Source organism: Conger conger, chromosome 5 (assembly GCF_963514075.1).
Source record: "Conger conger chromosome 5, fConCon1.1, whole genome shotgun sequence".
Taxonomy (NCBI): Eukaryota; Metazoa; Chordata; class Actinopteri; order Anguilliformes; family Congridae; genus Conger; species Conger conger.
This window is the reverse complement of record NC_083764.1, coordinates 22,732,269-22,755,988: the sequence shown is the minus strand read 5'-3', so window position 1 is coordinate 22,755,988 and position 23,720 is coordinate 22,732,269.

Sequence of the window (23,720 nt, the reverse complement as noted above, 5' to 3'; positions counted from 1 at the left end):
GAACTTGGGCACCCCAGGTCAAAAAGCCTTTTATAATTAATATCCAAGTGAACAGAAGTGAACCTGACCTCTAAATGATACAACGTTAAACAGGACACGTCTTCAAATTTTAAAGCAAGATAACTTTTTATTACATATTATTGCAGTTTCAAAATAATAAAAAAAAGGAAAAAGGCCCTGTGCAAAAGTTTAGGAGCCCTGCCAGTAACCCCTCCTCGGGCAGCTGTAAAGCTTATAAATGCTTCCTGTAGCCAGCTAAGAGTCTTTCAATTCTTGCTGTTGGAATTTTTCCACATTCTTCCTGGCAGAACACCTCTAGCTCAGAAATATTCTTCGGCCTCCTAGCAGGTACGGCTTGTGTGAGATCTCTCCACAGATTTTCAATAATATTCAAGTCTGGGGACTGTGGTGGCCATTCCAAAACCTTCATCCCTGGAGGTACTTTATAGTTGATTTTGAGGTATGCTTTGGATCATTGTCTTGCTGGAAAACCTAGCCTTCTCCTTGGTGGAAATTAACCAATCTTCACTCTGAAATCCTTTGACAACTGTTTAGAGGAACCCATGGTTGTTCACACCAGACGGCATACCTACTGCAATTAGATACTTTAGAAGGCATGGAATTACTTCAGAAAAAAAGGTTCAGCCCTGGAAATATATTTATCCGACTCATCTAAGCCCTAACGAGTAAATTGCAATCGTAAAAAGAAGCTGAAGCTCCTGATCCATATCTGCATTACTATATGTATTGCACTGCTGCCACACAATCGACTGATTAGATAATTGCATGAATATGTACGTGTACAGTTGTTCCTAATAAAGTTCTCAGTGAATGTGTATCTGCATAGGTATCGTCCACATAACAGTGAACACCATGTGCCCAAATAATATTTTCAAGGGGTAGCATATAGTAGTATAATGCAAAAAGTACTCTTTCTAGCATTTCTCCTTGTGGAATACCATATTAGGGTCATTCTTGTTATCCGGCAAGCTGTGTGAAATTTCCTGAATTGCTGTTCATTTCTTAATAACATTATTTCTGTGGTGGGGTCCAAATCCTGGATTTGGTATTTCATGGATATGGTAAGAGCTTAGGTTTGAGTTACGGTTGGTGTATCAATAATTGGTTTCTTCAGTAATGGCTTAATAACTGCTACTTTTTGTGACTGGTATATACATATCCTAGTACAAGGGGTGTGTTAATTATTTGTAGTATGTGCTGGCCTAGTACAGGAAAAACTAGCTCTTTTGAATTTTGAAGGAATCATTTTCAGCAAGCAGGTAGTTGGTTTTGAGGACATAATTTGTTCAGCTCATCCATGTCAATGGGCATAAAACAGTTTTTTTCCTAGAGCATATGCATCCCAAGATTGCAAAGCTCAGGCAAACAAATTCCAGCATGATATAAAACCTGTTTGAAAATAATAATTTTCATATGGCCCTGTATTCAGACTCAAACTCAGGGTTTTGGGGGGTATCATCCTGTATCATCCCACCAGTTTTTCATGTAGCCTACTTTGCCTAAACACACAGCATAGACATTTTATGGTAGTAAGGACATTTAAAACCTTTTTTTGACAGAAAAGAGATTCTCATAGCTGCCTCGCCTCACAGATACCGAGGAAATTAAAGATGGTATCAAATTAATTTTATTTTATGGTAACGTCCTATGCGCTGTGCTTTAAACCATGAGAGTGAGAACTGAAAACACACTCCAGCACAGTAATACCATTGTCAGCAAACCAGTTACTAGTAGTTTTGGCACTGTGGGCAGGTGCCAAGTCCTGCTGGAAAAGGAAATCAGCATCTCCATAAAGCTTGTCAGCAGACAGAAGCATGAAGTGCTCTAAAATCTCCTGGTAGACGGCTGCATTGACTCTGGACTTGATAAAACACAGTGGACCCACACCAGCAGATGACATGGCACACCAAATCATCACTCTGACTGTGGAAACTTCACACTGGACTTCAAGCAACTTGGATTCTGTGCCACTCTTCCTCCAGACTCTGGGACCTTGATTTCCAAATTAAATGCAAGATTTACTTTCATCTGAAAAGAGGACTTTGGACCACTGAGCAACGGTCAAGTTCTTTTTCTAACTAAGCCCAGGCATAGTTTTTGCATAGCATTGTCTTTATATATATATATACAGTGGCAAGAAAAAGTATGTGAACCCTTTGGAATGACTTGGTTTTCTGCATTAATTGGTCATAAAATGTGATCTGATCTACATCTAAGTCCCAAGTATAGACAAACTCAATGTGCTTAACCTAATACCACACAAACAATTATAATATTTCATGTCTTTATTGGACACACCCATTAAACATTCACAGTGCTGGTGGAAAAAGTAAGTGAACCCTTATGCTAATGACTTCAACAAAAGCTAATTAGAGTTAGGAGTTAGCAAACCTGGAGTCCAATCAATGAAAGGAGATTGGAGCAAGGTGTAGAGCTACTTGGCTTATAAAAAACACTCAAACTTTTTGAGTTTGCTATTCACAAGAAGCATCTGCTGATGTGAACCATGCCTCGCAAAAAAGAGATCTCCGAAGACCTACGATCAAAAATTGTTGACTTGCATAAAACTGGAAAAGGTTACAAAGTAATCTCCAAGACTTTAGGCATTCACCAGTCCACAGTTAGACAAATTGTCTTCAAATGGATACGATTTAGTACTGTGGCTACTCTCCCTAGAAGTGGGCGCCCCGCCAAGTTGACTCCGAAGGCACAACACAGAATGCTCAGTGAGGTAAAAAATAAGCCTAGAGTAACAGCTAAAGGCTTGAGGGAATCATTGGAACTGGTTAACATCTCTGTTCATGAGTCTACCATACACAAATCAGTGAACAGGCAGGGTGTCCATGGCAGGACACCACAGCGGAACCACCGCTGCTTTCCAAAAAAAACATCACTGCACGCCTGAAGTTTGCCAAAGAGTACCTTGACACTCCACAACGTTACTGGGAAAATGTTTTGTGGACTGATGAAACCAAGGTTGAATTGTTCGGGAAGAACACGCAGCACTACGTATGGCGTAAAAAGGGCACTGCATACCAACATGAAAACATCATCCCAACGGTGAAGTACGGTGGAGGGAACATCCATGATTTGGGGCTGCTTTGCTGCTTCGGGGCCTGGACCGCTTGCCATCATCGAGGGGAAAATGAATTCTCAAGTTTATCAAGGTATCCTACAGAATAATGTCAGGGTGGCTGTCCGCCAGCTGAAGCTCAGTAGAAGTTGGGTGATGCAGCAGGACAATGACCCTAAACATCGAAGTAAATCTACTACAGAATGGCTTCAAAAAAAGAAAATCCGCCCTTTGGAGTGGCCCAGTCAGAGTCCAGACCTGAATCCAATAGAGATGCTGTGGAATGACCTCAAGAGAGCTGTTCACACCAGACATCCTAAGAATATGGCTGAGCTAAAGCAGTTCTGTAAGGAAGAATAGTCCAAAATTCCTCCTGAACGTTGTGCAGGTCTGATCAGCAGCTACCGGAAATGCTTCGAAATGGTTCGACCAGTTATTAAATCCAAGGGTTCACTTACTTTTTCCACCAGTACTGTGAATGTTCAATGGATGTGTCCAATAAAGACATGAAATATTATAATTGTTTGTGTGGTATTAGGTTAAGCACATTGAGTTTGTCTATACTTAGATGTAGATCAGATCACATTTTATGACCAATTAATGCAGAAAACCAAGTAATTCCAAAGGGTTCACATACCTTTTCTTGCCACTGTATATATATATATATATATATATATATATATATATATATATAGTCTGCGCTTGAAAGAGGTCAGAGACTCTGCCATTCTGACATCCACAGGGAGGTCATTCCACCACCGTGGGGCCAGGAGAGACAGCACTCGTGAGCGAGGAGAGCAGGTGTGGCGAGAGGGAGGTGTCAGACGGCACAAAGGGGTAGAACGGAGGGGTCTTGCTGGTGTATAGGTCTTGATAAGTGATTGAATATATACAGGGGCTGATCCCTTAACTGCCTGGTATGCGAGCACCAAAGTTTTAAATTTGATGCGAGCCATAACAGGCAGCCAGTGGAGGTTGCTGAGCAGGGGGGTGACGTGAATGTCTGGGAACATTGAATACCAGACGGGCTACAGCATTCTGGATCAGTTGTAGGGGTCAGGTATAGTTTTTGCAATGTCAAGAATGAGTCGCCATAGGGGCCCGTTAGGATGTATTTTTGCAAGCCATTGATGCCATTAAAATACCGCCAGGTGGTCTACTTGTAACTTCTATGTGTGGTTAATATTTCTCTGTATGTAGCACTCACACGGAGATGTGACGCAAACCTTACACTTTATACCTACTTTACTTTAGACCTCACACTTCCATTCACGGTGTAAACTGACTTATAATGAAACATGTATAATACAATTTCCCCTCACAACATAATACTCTTCATTGGGAATGTGGAGAGTCTGAAATAAAACTGCAAATTGTCCTTTTATGTCTCAAAGTATCAAAATAAATTAATAAAATTTTTCCTTTTCATGTTTTAATTTGTACACATTAGTGGGTAACCCTTTACTTGAACCCCTCACCATACAGCGTGCTCCCACAGCCGAACAGAGCCACTGGAGTCCCTTAATGTAGGGGTTAAGCATTCAGGGCTGTACTGTTTGGCAAACTCCAGATGCTTGGTTTTGCTTATAGTACTCTGTAAGGGCTGTCTTCGTGCCATCTAAATAATTTATTGGTAAAATATGTCTAATAAATACCTAATAAATATTTGCAGCATTAAAATAAAAGATTCAGGAGCAACCACGTCAATTTTCATGTGACATTTGAAAACTCATCCGGAAAGGTCATTCAGTTTACTAGCACAGGGCTGTCAACGCTTTTCACTGTTGCGTAATGTTATTAAGTGGTTGTGTTGGCCAAATGATGCGTTTCAGACTCAGTATAATGTTTGTGTCACTGTTTAATCAGCATCACGGAAGCGCCATTATATTGATCATAAAATCTTATTTTATTGAAGTTGTAGCTAAGTTGGCTTGCATTTCATACAGAGAACGAGAGAACCACGAGACGTACAATAACATTAGAACAAACTTTTTCAGGCTGGCTTGAAAAGCCCCTTCCGTTTTAATTGTCAACGTAGATCACAGAAGCAGCTGCGTTTTCAATAAAACGGTCATCGAATGGAATTTTGATCTGGAGCATGAGCAAATGCTTTCACTATTTTAAACCTTTGAGTATGATCTTTAAGCTCGATATGCAAGCAGGACACAGTCATTTCGAATGTCCGGTTAGGTGACGTAGCTGTTGCGTGGACATTTTTATTCCAGTGTCATACAAATATTAACTGTGTTTACTTTAGCTTGTTTGTAATAGGCGTTGGCATTAACAGCTGTAGAACCCGAGTTTGGCATGTGCTATGGTTGCATGCGGTAATATACAAATATACACATAATAAGTGTATATTGAGGTCAGGGGCCTCATTTATAAAACTGTGCTTGGATTCACGTCAAAAGGTTGCGTGAGCATGAAACCTAGGACGTGTGTACGCAAAACAATATTCTGATTTATAAAACAGTGCATACGCACGTCCCACGCCAGTTTTCCTTTATAAATCACAATCAACTCTAAATGTGGCGCAACTTTGCCAGCTTTTGCCTATAAATAGGCAGTGAAACACCCCTAATGAATATGCATTTCACGAAGACGACTGTGACGAGTGTGGTGGTTGTCTGTTGGGTGTCATATGTATATATGTGGGCGCATGGTATGTAGTCACCTAGTTAGACACACACACACTCTCACGCACTTGGACACGCACACACATATACACTCATACACATGCATTCATTTCACACACACACAACATGAGCTAGTCACTGTTTGTGTGGTGTGGGGTCGAGGGCATGTTTAATTGTGTAATTGACAACAGCTGCTTCTCCTTTTCAGGTGCTGGTTTGCACCTGAATCCCGGCCTATATAAGGAGGAGTTGGCTACACCATTGCGGCTACCATTTTTCACACATTATGTTGTAGTTTGTCTGCACAGTCTTTTGTTAGTTTTGTGTTATTCTTTGTTTTAGTTGCCTTTCCCCCTTTGGGAGGGTGAGATGCCTTGTTTTTGTATCTCTGTTGGACCTCACTCTCCCGAGGGGATGGTAATTATTTATTAAACACTTTTTCTTTTGGTTTCAAACAATTGTCTTGATGTCCCTATTTTCATATGTTTACGTTGCCATTGAGGGTTGACAGGAGCTGGGGCAGAGTTGTCAATGGCACAGGTAACAACGACAATGGCAAATGCTGAAAAGAAGGCCAAGAAAAGGGATTTCAGCCATTTGATTGCCTCTGAAAAGCTACAGGTGTGGGAATTATCCTGATTGATTGTAAATGACGAACAGTTCTGCACAACGAATGTGATGATGACGATGATAATAATAATAATAATAATAATAATAATAATAATAATACACGTTATTTGTCTAGCACCATTGAAAACAGTTACAAAATTAAGAGATAAAACGAACAAAAATGTATAACAATAAACACATTATAAAACATAATATATGAATATGATAACAATATATGAAACTATGCTCGTATCTGCCCGACTGACGCATTGTAAACGGCATCAGTGCAGCGCAATTTGTCCGACTGTTCACCATATTACTTATGAGAACACATTTAATAACATGAAGTATTGTTTAACAATTCGTCTACAAATTTGAGGGATTATTTTACAACAACATCTCCGTTTATATTTATCATCCTAAATCATATTTTTTGGGCACTCCAGGGAGCATCAATCAAACAGCTGTTTGTTTATTCATTGTAAGAGAGGCTTTTATCCGTTTTTGCAAATTAACTCTTCGTATATGATACGTGAGAGGTAATATTTCATTACATTACATTACATTACATTGCATGGCATTTAGCAGACGCTTTTATCCAGAGCGACGTACAACAAAGTGCAAATTAAACACAAGAGCAAGTGCAAATAGGACCTGAGAGGACAGTATAGTTCCGAGTCCTAGTGTAAACATGCAGAAAATCAGAACCCTTTAAGAGTACAATCAACAACAATCAATTTCGATTTATTTTACACAGTGGTATCTGTTATATATCATTTTCGACTTTTCTCGTCGCCAAATGTTGTGTTGCACTTAGGAAGGGAGAGAACCCGTATAGCGAGATTCAACAACACAACACTTTAATAAGTATAACAGGGACGAAGCACGTCCTTACAGCAGCCATACCCAGCCACAACTCCCGGCAAATCTTTATACCTTTTTAAATCCTGTTTCACTTTCCGTTTTCCTGGTCTTACGTCACAAGCATTAAAGGCACAATTTCTCATTTATCCAGTTAATGTGCGTACGCATGGGTCAGAGTTTCCGTGGAGGACCGCACATTGTCCCGTCAAGTTCGTTTTTTATAAATGCCAAAGTTTGCTTAAAAAGTGGCATACGCATTCTTTGGTGCCTACGCAACGTTTATAAATGAGGCCCCAGAACTGTAGAATCTCTCCCCACCTTCAAGCGCAAGCTGAAGACACACCTCTTCAAGCAGCACCTCTCGCCATCCCTCCCTACCTCCCTGTGAACCTTAATTGTTGTCTCTGACTTGCTTTGTGTATCAGTATTTTTAGTTGGCTAGGTAAGCAGTGTTTGGATAGTTAACTTTCGTCACTTTTGCTCTGTTGTTTGTTTCTTTGTTCAAAAAAAATAAAATAAAATTGGCCCTCGTCCACTTTGTTGTACAGGTAGCAGTTGAAATTGTACTTCCCTCTGGGGTCTTTCAGCAAACTTATCCCTGGTTATGGGTATGCACTTTGTTGTACGTCGCTCTGGATAAGAGCGTCTGCCAAATGCCAATAATGTAATGTAATGTAATGTAAGTGTTGACAAACCTCTCAAGTCTCACCCATTGACCGTGAGACACGCAATTCAACCAGTTCACACACTCACACGCCACACCTGTCTTTTCTCACGGTGAGTCGGCCGAGAAGGGATAAAACCCACTACACGGAAATAAACATAATTTTAAAAGCAGTCTTGTTGGATTTGGAGCCACGTTTGGACACTTGAGGTAGGCGAGGTTACTGTGAGGATCTGCCGCGTTTGTCCCACTCTGCACCTGCACGCCCAGAAAGGCGGTGTGCTCTGATGGGTAGGTGTACTATGAACAACGCTCCAGTAAGTTAGTATGTTTTAAATAGTAAAATATTGTTTCAGTTGAAAACTTCGACATATTTCATGTCATTTTTTTTCTATGAATTGTAGTGTTTGGCTGCAATACAAAGTCCCAATGGGAGGTTTTTAACCTCCCATGTCGAAGAATTTTATGCAAACTTAACGTTAGCTACTAGCTGCTATTAGCCTATGTTTGGGAACATTGCTTAAATATGAATATGAAAGTTTAAATGCAATTCCTTATGTTTTGTTTGTGCAGCCAATGAAAAGATGCCCCTGCGAAAATTATAGAGATAATTGATGTTAATTCGAATTTAAATGTTTACTGACAGGGGTTTACAGTCTACCAGACAATTTTACAAGAAAAACACTAAGTATTTTATTAATTTATTTCATATTTATCATGGTTGATTTATGTTGTAGATTTTTTCGACTCAATATTTCAAGGCGGCGCACTAGCACCCTTTATTGATGCATTGCCCCTGCTGAAGTGTAAAGAGTAAACAATGAACAGACAGTATGACTATTTTTTACTGTTTGCATTTGTCTATTTCGAAGATGTCAGGGAAGAAGCACTGACTCGACTCTGGCAACTTTTTTTTTTTTGTAATAATATACTCATAAAGTCCTCTACTACAGTTTATTAGCTGGTTCTAGGGCATCAAAAATTCAATTTACTTGACACTGCACCAATCTACCCCCCTGTTGAAAAAGGCCCCCTGCCTAAACCTTGCGGGGGGCTCCTGTCGAGATCTAACAGGTGCATAAGGCAATTTAATGTAGGACAGGTACGCCCGCCTCTTCATTGTCTCCCTCTCTTGTGTGTGTGATCCTCTAAAGGATTTAAATCGGCATGCTAATTGAATTCACGTAAGTGTACATTTTTAATTATACTCTCTTTTAATCTGGAGAACTGAGACCATTCTGGCTTGTAGATTGGCCCTTGGGCTACTGACTCTGCCCCCATTATATCAGAGTAGCTTTTGGTGCTGTGCTGTTGAAATTGTGTATTTCTTTGTGAACAGGGTGTTGTGACAACGGGTTGTGCTGTGCATCGCAGGGTTTTAGGACTATTATTGTGTTGTGTTCTACTCTGAACTGTTTTGGCATGACTCAACCCCTAAGGGCCTAGCCTAGCCACATGGTTGAAGTATGTACTGGGGCCCATCTGGGGCATCAAGGCATGTATTTATTTCTGATTTGTTGTATTTTTCTCTTTTGTGTATTTATTCATTTACTTATTCGGTGGGGAAGACTACCTGTAACACCAGGGGCCAGCAGCTTTGTCAATGAGCTGGAGTATTATCGCAAAACCAAACAAACTACTATTTAAGGATAAATAAAACATTTTTAAAATTTTTTATATTAACAGCTGTTGCTTCTCATGCTGTACCTAGCTGGATTCCCCTACCCATTATAACCAGGGGTGGTGTAGTCACTCTTAGCCTTGTTATGATTTACTTCCTTACCATCTGGTCACATATGCATTGGTTAATGGCATTCCTTAGGATTCTAGCTAGATTTTCTGATAACATAATATAGATGTAGTCACAAAATCATAGCTCCTGATTTCTTGCATAAAAATATCTATAACACATTTTTCTGAATGATTAAAGTAGCTGGCTGGGGAAAGGCTTTGCCAGAACCTCAGGTCTGGTGTGGTATTGATATATCAATAAATGAGAGAAAATAAATAACCATTATATATTTTAAGAACTCTGTGTGACTCATGTGACATAATGTAAACTTTATCATGGGCCTGTAATATAAGATGAGAGTCAATACGAAACTAGGGGCCTGTTACAAGGACACATCCTGGAATAAATGCAGTTTCCTATGGAGAATCGCCAATGGAATTTAGTCTAGTACTAGCCTTAATCTACATCTGCAATGCCAATGTCTATTCCACACAAGCTAAAGTACACACGGTTCATGAAAAGCACCGCATCCCCAGTCCCAGTTCGGTTATGTCACGTTTCATGCTTGTCACGTCATGTTTTATGTTTAGTTATTGTCTTAGTTACGTTATTGTGACATCACGTATTATGTTAGTCTAGTCTCGCCATGTTTTTATGTTTTATTTCTTGTTATATTTCATTGTCATTTCATGTTACGTTTCATACTTAGTTGTTACGAGTTAATTGTTAGTCTTGTCATGTCACGTTATGTTGTTCATTCATGCCACAGTTTGCAAACTTGTTATGTCATGTTGTTATGTTGTTTCATGTTATGTTGTTCCATTCATTGTTCAGCAAAAACGTTTTTGTGTCTTTCTGCAAACCTTGCATTCATGCTTTCTCTCTCTCCCTTTCTGTCACTCACGCTTCCCTAATTGTTTCAATTTCCCTTGTCTTTTTACTAATCTACTAACTTTAGATCAGGATTGGGTAATACTAACATTCTAACCATGTGTTCGTGTTACCATACGTTTCTTGTTTCTTTCTTGTTTCTCGTTATTCACCAATTTACTAACGCAAGGGCAGGATAGGTTTATTACTAACAATTACTAATTATCTTGTTAACTTGTCAATCCTCCACACCTGATTTCCATTCGCATGCTGCTCTCAAGCTAATTGTCTGCACCTGTCTACACCTGCATATAAGCTCAGTTTCATGTCATGTCTTTGCAAAATTGTTGCCTCCTGTTCGTCAGTGCATGGTTGAGTGGTTTTGGCAAGCCATTGTTTACCTGTTAAGATCAACGCCTGTTTATTAATCAAAGATTATTGACTTCTGTTTTGTTGACCAACTTTGCCTGCTATCTTTGTGCTTCTGCCCCGCCAAGTGGACTTCGGTCTTGACTCTTGCACTCCTCGGTCTTGACTCTGACCCTGAGCCTGCCTGCCTTCCGTCTGCACTACCGACCCGCTGACAGCTTTCGTGGTTACTGGACTTTTCGCATGGTTTACCAATTTCGAGACCGCCTTCTCCCTCGGTACTGTACTTTAGTTTTGGCTGGATTTCAGGTGTATGAACTTTGCTTGTTTTTCAACTACGCTCACTGAACATTCCCTGAATAAAGCCCTGACGGGTCTGTCTGTAGCTGGGGTAGGACTGCAGTGTCTGTCTGTAGCAGGTGCAGGACCGCAGTGTCAGTCTGTATTGCAAGCAAAGGATATGCTACCAAATATAAGTGTTATTTTACTTGCATTTACTGAAACTCTCTGTACCAATACTGTTGCTCACCTAAAAATTGAGTGGTCTGATACTAAAGGTGCTATGTTCCAAGTAGTTTAAGTCTAGGTGTAAATACCACTGCTGTAGCCTATCCACTTATGATGCGCTGTGTGTTCAAAGATGCTCTTCTGCATACCACTGTTGTAATGTGTGGTTATTTGCACTGCTGTCACCTTCCACAGTTTGGCAACTAGAAGACTAAGAATAGAACACTAAGAATAGTAAAATAATGAAATGCAAGTGTGGTCATTACATACAGCAGACACATAGCATATGTTGGTAATTATTATAGCTAGGTGGGGAGGGAAAGGTGGAGCCTGAAAAGGTGAGTCTTCAGTCTGCGCATAAACGTGGTCAAAAACTCTGCTGTTCTGGTCATTCCACCACTGTGGGACTGTTTGGTTGTATTAGCTCATATCACCAAACCAAAAATAATAATATTCATATTCATATTCATAATATTAACCAAGTGCAAAGAAAAGCTTTTTTCCCCCCCTCAACCTGATCACTATGGGGCTCTGTAATGTACACATTCATTTACACATGGGTATGTGTCTCTTCCAGAGATGATGGCTGATTGGTCAGTGTGCCCGTGTTTGATTCTCCTGATCCTCCACCAGACCTTTATCTCGAGATCAGGTACAGAATATTCTCACTTGCAATATAACACATTTTACATCATACATCAGTAACATCTCATGGAATTAACTGCATTACAACTGGACCAGCTATGCAAGTGTGAACTACAGTAACTACAAACTGAAATAAGGATTAGCTGTTCTAGTTATGCCGTTCTGTGTTCTAGAGGATTAAACCTGAGGTTTAAATTCCAGCTATAAGCACACTGTAGATGACCCTTTCATTTCTGCTTGCTTCATTTACACAATGACATACTTAGAATTGCATATCCCCCAGCACTTCCCACAAGACACCTCCGTGAACATGGCTGTAAGCTTTCTGGATTTGGAGAAGGTTACCTGAGGTATAGTGCCGCGACAAAAAACTACAAAACAAAATATTTGATTCCCTCTATTAATGCATATTTCAGATCTTTATACAAAATGTAGTATTAAGCAATCACCCGGAGTTGAGTGCTGCAGGACTGCAGTGTCTGTCTGTAGCTGGGGTAGGACTGCAGTGTCTGTCTATAGCTGGGGTAGGACTGCAGTGTCTGTCTGTAGCTGGTGCAGGACTGCAGTGTCTGTCTGTAGCTGGTGCAGGACTGCAGTGTCTGTCTGTAGCTGGGGTAGGGCTGCAGTGTCTGTCTGTAGCTGGTGTAGGACTGCAGTGTCGGTCTGTAGCTGGGGTAGGACTGCAGTGTCAGTCTGTAGCTGGGGTAGGACTGCAGTGTCTGTCTGTAGCTGGTGCAGGACTGCAGTGTCTGTCTGTAGCTGGTGTAGGACTGCAGTGTCTGTCTGTAGCTGGGGTAGGACTGCAGTGTCAGTCTCTAGCTGGAGTAGGACTGCCGTGTCGGTCTGTAGCTGGGGTAGGACTGCAGTGTCTGTCTGTAGCTGGTAGCTCGTCCAGCAGTAGTCTTAGTGTGTGCTCTTTCTCTCTGCAGAGATGTTCCAGGTTCTGGGTCCAGCTGGTCCTGTCATTGCTGTAGTTGGTGAAGATGTTGTCCTGCCCGCTCACCTCAAACCCAACATAAGTGCAGAGGACATGCGCATAGAGTGGTTCAGGCCGCAGAACAGGGACCCACTGGTGCATCTCTGCCTTCACAGGGAGAGCAGGAATGAGCCCCAGAACCCATCGTACGGCGGAAGGACCGCACTCTTCCCTGAGGAACTGAAGAAGGGCAATACCTCTCTGAGGCTGGGGAGGGTCCAGGTCTCTGATGAGGGGCAGTATTCATGTTACATTCAGTCCATGTCTGGCTCTCAGATGACTTGCCGTGTCACGGTTTCACTGGAAGTAAGAGGTCGGTGTCATTTTTATTTCAGGACATTTTACAAAAGGATAAATGTATAATATTGTATCTAGACATGGCAAAAATAGTAGTGCAGAGACTATTAGATGATATTAGCTGTTACTAACATTACATTTCTGTAGCTGTAGGAACTGTGCCAGTGATTCTCACAGATACAGACAGAAAAGGGGAGGTTGGCCTGCTGTGTGAATCTAAAGGCTGGTATCCTCAGCCTGACCTCATCTGGGAGGACAGTGGGGGTCACAATCTCACCGCTGAGAAACCAGAGGTAGTCAGGCACAGCCTGAACCTCATTGCCATCAGAACACATGTAATCATAAAGAGAGAAGGCACCAGCAGGTTCTTCTGTCGAGTTCTGCAGCAGAAGCTCCATGAGGAAAAGACGACAGAGTTTTACCTCCATGGTGAGTAAGACTTTACAGAATCAACCAGAGCATATACATTCCTGAGATGATCAGTGCCTGGAACTGTGTGGATGTGCCACCAATTTCTCCAATTCCTCTGAAGAAGCTCAAGCTATTAGTGTGGCATTACCCGGAGTCATGTGGGCTAGACATCTTAATTTATTTTAATTCACCACTGTGCATAGACTGAATTTCTCACTGACTCTCGCACACATTTGTTTATGCATCCATTGTGTTAATTTATTTTCATTATCTTTACAATTTCCTGCGCTATATACCTGGGATGTGCCAAACCTCCATATTTCTGTGGTGTGTGCATTTGGAGTGAATGAATGAGAGTGAATGAGTGAAAGAGAACTAATTATTTAATACATTTTATTGCATGTTTCAGATGAGATGTCTGACAGTCCATGGAAAGTGGCTTTTGCTGTCATTACTGTAGTTTCTTTCTTGGAATTAGCTATGTTCGTGTTCATCTGTTATTTTAAGAAAAGGTAATCTTTAACATAAATAATATGAAGGTAAATAAAACTATTCATGTCATTCTGAGAAGTAGGTCAGAAAAGGAACTTGAGAATATTCATTCATTATCCTAACCCGCTTATCCTAAACAGGGTTGCAGGGGGCTGGAGCCTGGAGCACCTTTGGGGTGTTATGTATTGCTGATTTAAATTTTTTACTTTGAATTTCGGTGTGATTTTGAATCCAGCCATCAGTTCATGATTTTGGTTTCCTTTGACCGTTGTTAGGTCATTTTGTTCTCAACAAATTATACAATGTAAATCAGTAAAGATTTTCAACTGGAATAAATCATTCATCAAGATCTGATGTGTCCCTTAAGTGTTCCCTTAATTTCTTTGAGCAGTGTATAAACTAGGTATGTAATGGGCTGATTTAAGCTTTAAAATGCACATTCGGATCAATTGTATTTTCTACGACAGATAATTTAACGACGGGACGCTCTTTTGTCCTCCTAAAATACATTTCTAGAGTGCTGTTTGTGCATGCCAGCCAAAGTACATTTTGTGCATGCCAGCCCAAGTACATTTAGTGCTCTGTACATTTTCCACAAGTTTAACATTCCTTTACCATCTCCTCATTTCACAAGTAAAGAAAATGCAATCTGTTTTGCATTTTCCTCTGGCATCAAGTCGGTAATAAAACATTTCAGAAACACAAGTCTGAATGTTCCATCTGCATGAGTGAGCATTCATCTGTCAACATAATGATATAATGGATGAATACTGAAGACAATGTTTTCAACTATTCTAAAGTTAAAATCTCGGAGCTAATCAAGGACTTGTGTTATGGGTCATTCCTATTCATCACTACTGCATAGTACTACTACTACCAGTTCCTCAGAAATAGGGTTCAGACGGGGAAGTTCAGAAACCTATAGTGATTTGGAGGTGCATTGGGATGCACTTATCAACACCGCAAGGGAGATCCAAACCCATACCCTGGACTGGATGCTTAAAAAGAGCCTGTTTCTGATTGAGTTGGTGCAAGTAGTTCATGTCTGAAAGTTTGAATAGGCTCAAAGTCATCAAGAGGAGGCTTGCTTGTGGCCAGCCATAGGCACAAGTCTTTACCTTCAGAGTAATTTTGTCAGGCTTTTGAAGTTACAAACTGATTATGTGACAGAACTCAACCTTGGATCCATGGGAATGAATCAGTGAATAGGGCATCCTCACCCAAGATCAGCAAATAAAATAATATCAGTATAATTGATATCTACTTTATCATCAATACTACCAAACCATTATATCTTTTTGCTAAGATGCCACTGTCAAATTCCTTGTTGCTGAGGTGAAAGTATGGTACTCAGCACACTTCACAACAACACTGGATTATATTAAACTACATGACATTCATTTGGCAGACACTCTTTGCAAAGTGCATCTGCATTAGTGCATTCGCATAATTTTGAATTACAAGAACAGCAGTAGTTACAGTTGTGTTCAAGAAAATAGCAGTACAACATCAGTAACCTGATGAACCACTGTTATTAGTAGTAGCGATATTTACTTATAGATGTAGTAGTGTAATGGAAAAACAACAGACCCAACTGTCATGACATGCACGCTGCTTCTGAGTAATTGTCTTGCATTGAAAGGGGTGTGTTCAAAATAATAGCAGTTTGGAGTTTAATTAGAGAATTAATTCATTCTGTGAAAATACAGGTGTCACTAATTGTCCTTTATTAAGGAAGAAGGGAAGCAAATGTTTCACACATTGTTATAAAATATATTTTCTTCTGAATTGCTAAGTAAAATGGGCTGTTCCAAACATTGTTTGGAGGAACAATGTCACTTGATAAAAAAGTTGATCGGAGAGGGGAAAACGTATAAAGAAGTGCAGCAAATTATAGGATGCTCAGCTAAAATGATCTCAAATGCTTTAAAATGGCAACAAAAACCCGAAACAAGCGGAAGAAAATGAGCAACTAGAACAGGGGTCGGCAACCCTGGTCCTGGAGAGCCACAGGGTGTGCTGGCTTTCATCTCCACCTTAAAATAAGCAACCGATTCAGACCCAAGAAACGAGGTGAGGTGAGTTAACTGTGTAATCAACGGCTGTCATTGATCAATTAATGCCAAGTAACAACGAAAGCCAGCACACTCTGCGGCTCTCCAGGACCAGGGTTGCCAACCCCTGAACTAGAAGAATGGTCAGAATGACAAAGATTCAGCCATTCATCAGCTCCAGAAAGATCAAAGAAGATCTACAATTACCTATGAGTGTTGTTACAGTCAAAAGATGTTTGATCAAAGCTAAGCTATCAACAAGAAGCCCCCATGAAGCACCATTTTTGAAAAAAGGGCATGTGCAGAATCAGTTAAAATTTGCCAAGGAACACATCGATTGGCCCAAAGAGAAATGGCATAACATTCTGTGGACTGTTGAGAGTAAAATTGTTCTTTTCAGGTCTAGTGGTCATCGACAGTACATCAGACGACCATTGGGTACTGAATTCAAGCCACAGTACACTGTGAAGACAGTGAAGCATGGTGGCGCAAAATCATGGTATGGGGATGTTTTTCATTCTACGATGTTGGGTTCATATACCAGGGATCATGGATCAGTTTGAATACATCAAAATACTTGAAGAGATTATGTTGCCGTGTGCCAAAGAGGAAATGCCCCTGAAATGGGTGTTGACAAGGATTGAGGTAATGGAGTGGCCAGCTCAATCCCCCGACCTCAACCCCACTGAAAACTTGTGGGGTGACATTAAAAATGCAGTTTCTGAAGCAAAACCTAAAAATTCACAGGAACTGTGCAATGTAGTTCATTCATCCTTGGCTGAAATACCTGTTTCTAGGTGCCAGAAGTTGGTTGACTTGATGCAACGCAGGTGCGCAGCAGTTATCAAAAACAATGGTTATGCAACTAAATATTAGTTCAGTAATTTAAAGTCAAGATAAATCTTGAAAAATGTGTTCAGCAGTGGAGGCTCCTCCATAGAGGTGGAGGAGGCCTGGCCTCCCCAATAATTTGAGAGAAGAGAGAGATTTAAAAAAAACAATAAATATATTTATTTTATTTATTTATTTTAACAAAAAACATATTTTTTATTTTTTATATTCATATTATTTTAGTTTTGTTCATAAATCTAAATTTTCCCATGGCTAAAACCCAATATTGCAATTGTAAAGCAACAGGCCAGATTTCCCTATCAGTTTGTATTAAGGGAGGCCAGGCCAGGCCAGGCCTCCCCTAGGAAATGAGATTCTCATAGAAGTCAATGTAATGCATTTTTTTTCATGCCAATATGTGATTGGCCAGATCACTGAAAATGGGTGGGCAACGGAGGCCTGGCCTCACCATGCATTGTGTCCAGGGCTGAAAGATTGACATTTTGTTCGTCCAATCACATGCTACTGGTTCATTTGGAATCAACTATCCTTTCCTTTCCTATTCAACACAGAAGCCATTTTGAGAATTCGCTAGTCACTTCAGTCAAACAAACACTCGCCATAGTGGCTACGAGTGTCCTATCAACTTGTGCTTTTCAGGAAATTTAGAGAACACCCCTGGCTATCATCCCTGGAGCTCATTTGGCCAAACACTTTTGCTTAAAACTACCTCGGAAGTCGGCGAGATTCTAGCGCAATTTGAGATCTTGGGCTGGAGATATGCAGATTCCAGATACTAGGGAGTGATAATGACATTCAATAGGTCATGTTAGACACCATTTGGGATTTATTGAACAGTTTTATTTTTAATGTAGTCCATTTCGTTTCATTACAAGTCAATTTAATAATCTTCCATATCAAATTACCGAATTGTTGCTCTGTGAGGAAATTCACTCTAAATACGAATAGAGTGCTGCCCTCTAGTGGATAACGTTAACGTTAGATAAAGCCAACTGGAACCATATTTTTACATATTTTATATTAAATATATTGAATAAAACTACATATGATAAAGAAAGTGTTATCTTATCTTTTTTATATGCTAAACTTGATTAAATTGGTGATTACATGTTGAAGCTGTAGAAGAATGAAAAATGTAAGCTAAACAAAATTGTTTTTAACTACATAATTAAAATTCCTGCCTTTTACACATGTTCACTTGGCATTTATATTACATCCAAATGTCATTTCTCAGCTTAATTATCAGGCAGGCTCATAGACTTACAGCAATGTCATTTCTTCAGGAAGGCACAAGGCTAAGCTCTGCACAATGAATTTCATCAGCCAGAACTTTCTGACTGTAGCTTACACTCCAAATAGTATGCCTTTGGCCAGCACAAAGACAGATAAGAGAACAGGGAACATTCCATCGCGAGTGAAGTGAGCAAGCGGAAAAAAATGGCCTCCTCAATTCTGGAAGTCACCAGCCTCCACTGGTGTTCAGTCTATACAGTTTGAAGAGAGTTTGAAGAGAAAAATGTCGACACTCCCATTTTTTTTAAAAGATTATTATACCTTTTCTTTGCTTCCTGTAAAAGAATAAAGCAGACTTGATAGAATTTGCTAATGCTTTGATTTGGAATTGAATGTGTAATGTTTCCACTACATTTGAAATATTGAACTAAAAGCTATGAATTTTTTTTTAACACTTTATTCACTTTTTTTAACGCACTGCTATTTATTTGAACACAACTTTATGGGAAAAAACTGTTAATAAAGTAACATCCTTATCACTAGCTCTGTTAGCAAAAGAAGATGCTAGCAGTATGCTGTCCTCACAGCAAGATCAAGCTTGCCCCTTCCACATATACCAGTAAACTGGTTTCAAATGCAGGTACATTCTTAAAGAGTGATTTTGAGATAAACTGACAATTTTCCTTTCTCTACTGTAAAAAACAATACTGATGGTGCAACAGAGGGTTGCTTATAGCTGATCCAAAATAATTACTTTGCGATAACAAATGAGCTAATTAGCACTCAAAGGTACACAGCCAGCCAATAAATGTAATCTAGTCAAATAGGGGAGATGTGCTATAATCTTAATATAGTTTGGTGAACATCCATTCAGATCCAATGTGTCATGCATTCAGATAATGTAAATCTAGCTAAAATCTGCACTTAATAAGGTTGCCAAAACAGCTAAATAGAGAGCTGACTGCTAATTGACCTATAAGGAAGCTAGGTAGCATTAACACAATAGCAGCTATATTGACTTGCCCATTATAGTTTTCCTTAAGCATCCACACATCATTTAGTCCCCCACATAATTACATTTCTATAAAAAGTGCATTGCAGTAAGTTCTACTAAGTAAGATTATTTTTCTTATCGTAGTAGTGATTGGTGCAATGTGAGTTCAATGAGAATCTGGCTAAGCAAGGGTTGAAGAGTTCTTTCACTATCACCACCAGTCCTTTTTGATTGACATATCTAGATTGACAACGTAAATTACCAATACCAATCATAACCAACATTCTTGTGATCAAAGTAAAGCCAGATTACATTGTATTCAGAATTTGGGCATCTTTTAGGATAGCAAAATAAATTGTAGCCTGAATATTATTGGGGAAAGAAAACATTTGTAACCTGTGATCAACAACACCCTGACCACATTCACAAATCTCATTGTGTTTTAGCTTTGTCATTATGCAACATTCATGCAAAAAAAATGTGTAACTTGAAATCAGCATCCCAACATTGTAAAAATGTTGCAAATTCTTGAGAAAACCATTTTGTATCCTGCCATCAACAATATCCTAGCAAATGTTGCAGTCAAAACGTTCCATCTTTAACATGTGACATTATTAGGACATTCTAGGGAAAACTATTTTGTGACCTCACATCAACAACATCCTGACATCATTCTAAAATTTAGTTCTAAAAACGTTGACAGGGTGGTTTGAGTATCTCAGAAACTTCTGATCTCCTGGGTTTTTGCACTCACCAGTCTCTGCCAAAATTGTGCAAAAACACACACACTCTTTCCGACTAAAGTGCTGGTTTCCGCATAGTAAGCCATATTTCACGCCAACAAAGCTAAATCCACTTGGTGATGGTGGAAGGAATTGTACCTTCATTCCAGCAGCTCCACTAAGGTTGCAAAAAAAAAAGTCAAACAAAGAGAAAGTGACTACAAACAGAGACGACCAAATCTAAATGTTTTGTAAAAGGGTGTAGATATGCAGGGCTCTGAATTGATCAAATATTTCACAAGGTGAACTTGCAAGAGTTGAAGATTTAGGGGGGGAGAGATGAAAGCAGGGTGGCAGATGCAGAGTCAGTGGGAGTTTGGAGAAGGATTCGAGAGGGGGGAGAGAAGTGGTGACAGTGGGAGCAAAGGAAGAGGCTGAGAGGATGGGGAGAAAGGGGGGGGGGAGAAGGAGCTGGAGTGGCTCTCCATGATGACAACCATGTGACAAACAAGTGTCAGCCTCAAGGCAGAGTAGCACAAAAGAAGTACACACATATCCGGTGAGACTTAAGCCAACCACTATGATTGGAAGGGATTCTATAATTGTGAGAAGGTCTCAGGATTTAAAGTGAACGGTTACAGCTCCACCATCATCATTGATCTTCCTCCTGCCTACACAAAGGACTGCATACCAGTAAACCACACCCATATTCCAACTTGAAACAGCCAAGTCCTGGATTCATCTCACCACGATGGCAGATAAAATTCCACCACTGCTAGATTGTGAGGTTGGTCTTCTCGTAGGCTATGACTGTTCAAAGGCACTAGCCCCTTGGCAAGTCATTTTTGGAGGAGATGATGAACACTATGCAGTTCACACAGACCTAGGATGGAGTATTGTGAGTCATTCATCACCTTGTTTTAGCTCAAATGTTACCAATTTGCATCTAAAAAAAACCATCTGAAGGATGAAAGGGAATAAAGTGCACTGTGAAGTCCATGAATGAGGTCATTGAAAAAAAGGGTGAAGCACTATGTTAAGCCCAGGATGAGGGACATTGGTATATTCCTCATCATGGAGTATACCATGCCAAGAAGCCCGAGAAGCTTTGTGTCATTTTTGATTGCTCCACCAAATACAAAAGATGACTTACCTTTGGAGAGAGCTTTAGGGATCAACTGGCATATTGACTCTGACTGTTTCCGGTTCTGTCTTAATCTCAAGGACCAGCCAACAACCCGCCGCGACATACTATCCAAATAAATGGTTTGCAAATTGAGTTTGCAATCAATTTGTGTTGCAGACCATGTCCGAGCAATTAAACATTACATTAAAAAATGTCCATGCTTGTCGACACTCCCCCATATCGGCTGCAGAGATGTACCTGGCAGCATACATGTGGGTTTTCCTAAATGGTTCACATACAAGGACTGGATTTTTAGATGCCAACTTTCTGAGGAGTCAAAGTGCATGACATCTTATTCACTGAAGTGGCAGGTGTATGGGAATAAGACAGACACGGGTGGTATAATTATTTGTTTCTGTCCTCATTTCAGCACACATTCCTGTATTTCTTTTTTAGACAAATACAATCCCACATGGTAGATATGTAAATATTTCTTCAGAACATGTTTGAGAAGCCTCACTGATATTCAGTATAAGGCCAACAATATGCAACCTCTTAATGCTGATCAGAAGGTAAATATAAATGTTTTTTCCTGGGCTGTAATGGAGTTCAACATCACATAAGCAACAAAAGACTTGTTATGAAGGAAAATATTGCATGAAGCATGACAATGTTGAGTGGTGACATTCCTCATCAGCAAGCAGCCGACGGCTCAGGTGAAAAAAATGTCCCTCACTCTAAGATATGACTGGCATTTCAACCCTTTTGAAATAGAAGAGCTGGAAATTGGTACTATAACTATAAAGTCTGAAAAGAGATGTTTGCCAATCACGCAAGGTCTGCATAACAAGGTGCGCCCCTCTGAGTCTGAGAAGATCCGCCAAAAGCAGGAAATCTACAGCAGAGAATCATTAAGTCGGTATGGAAATCACACTATTCACTTACCCCAGCTTTTCCTTCAGAACGTGGGCGGTATTATCTAATTGTGTGGACAAGGCTACTACTGTTTTTACCCCACCCCTTTCACTTCTGTGAAGAGAGCTGCACACCATACCTGGAAGCCCCAGTTCATTACACCTGCCTGCACTCTCACTGCCAGGGAACATTTAGAACTAGGCAAGCCATTGCAAACTTAGGCGACATTGTGTGAATTGCAGAGTATCAGACACTGAGAGAGGATATCTCCACACACTGCATTTAGAACCTTCAAGGGAGAAGGTCAAACGCTTTACTGCAGAAACACTGAGGTGAGTCAATGGCCATTTCCTTGTTTTTGATTCAGTACAGCACTGCACAGATCACACAGACCTTTTAAGAATGTATTTTGGGCTAATGTAATAACTTTAGCCAATGTGAGGAATGGATAGACCGACAAATGCACCCTTTATGGGGCAGCCTGTGGCATGAGGTTCAAGGTAGTGGCTAAGGTTCAAGCCCTGATGTAGCCACAATAAGTGGCTAAGGTACTCACACTCACACTGGAAGAATATTAATGGATATCAAGATGTATCTATCAATATGCAAATTTAGTTATTTAAACAATTACACTCAGCTTAGATAGTTTTTATTGTAACGCACTAGATTTTTTGCATATGCTGTAAATACAACATTGTCGCTATAAATTGAATTGCATTGTGCAGACTTTGTAGTGACAAAGTGATATGTTTGTCTTTCTCGATGGTCACCATGTCAGATTAGGCAATCATAGTGTCATAAATTCTTGCCATGTCTTGGCCTTGGAGAGTGGCAAAACTAGAAGTATGACCCCAACCAATCATATGCTGCCATCATCATGTCATCTGCTGTCATCAAGATTTTGCACTAGTTCATAGGTCGTCTGGGTGGAGTGCCAAGAAATTGTCAATCATGGCTACAGAAGCGCTATGTGTGATGCTAGTGATCTTGTGTGCCAAAAATAAAATAAAGAAAAAAAGATTGTGGTCCCATTCCTGGGTGTCACAAAGAGGACAGTATGGGCTGTCTAATTTTGAGAACGTATTTTTAATGAATGTGTTAACATATCAAGAACATTACATAAATGTAGCTAGCTACCAGGTTTGCTGTATGTAAGCAGAAGGCCTCGTGAATGAAAAAAAGAGTTGGTTTTGGGAATTGTATACTCGTTATGGTACGTTAAATGAAGATACAAAGATATGTTTTAATATCAGGTGGTTTTACAATCACTATAACTAAAATCTGTCATCCTATTGAACACGTCGTAGATCGTTGTCAGGAGTGTCAAACTAGGCAGGAAAATACAAAAAATTCTGACACACTAGACTTTTCGTCAGAGTGTCATGGGGCATCCCAGATGCCACATTGCTGATCTTCAATTATGTCATGCTACAAGTGGTAAAGAAAGTTTGTCATTCCCAATGTTCCTATTTGAGCCCAACACTGGAAATTTGTCAGCGGCGCTATCTGGAATCCCACTGGAGGGTGACACCAATAGTCTATATGTTTTGCCTGTCCTTGCAGAGAGCCAGAAGGATGAGTCACAAGCCTCAAAGAAAGTGGTGATGTGGCCATGCACCAAATCGTCTAATAAAGCAGTACATGTAATGTAAAGAGAG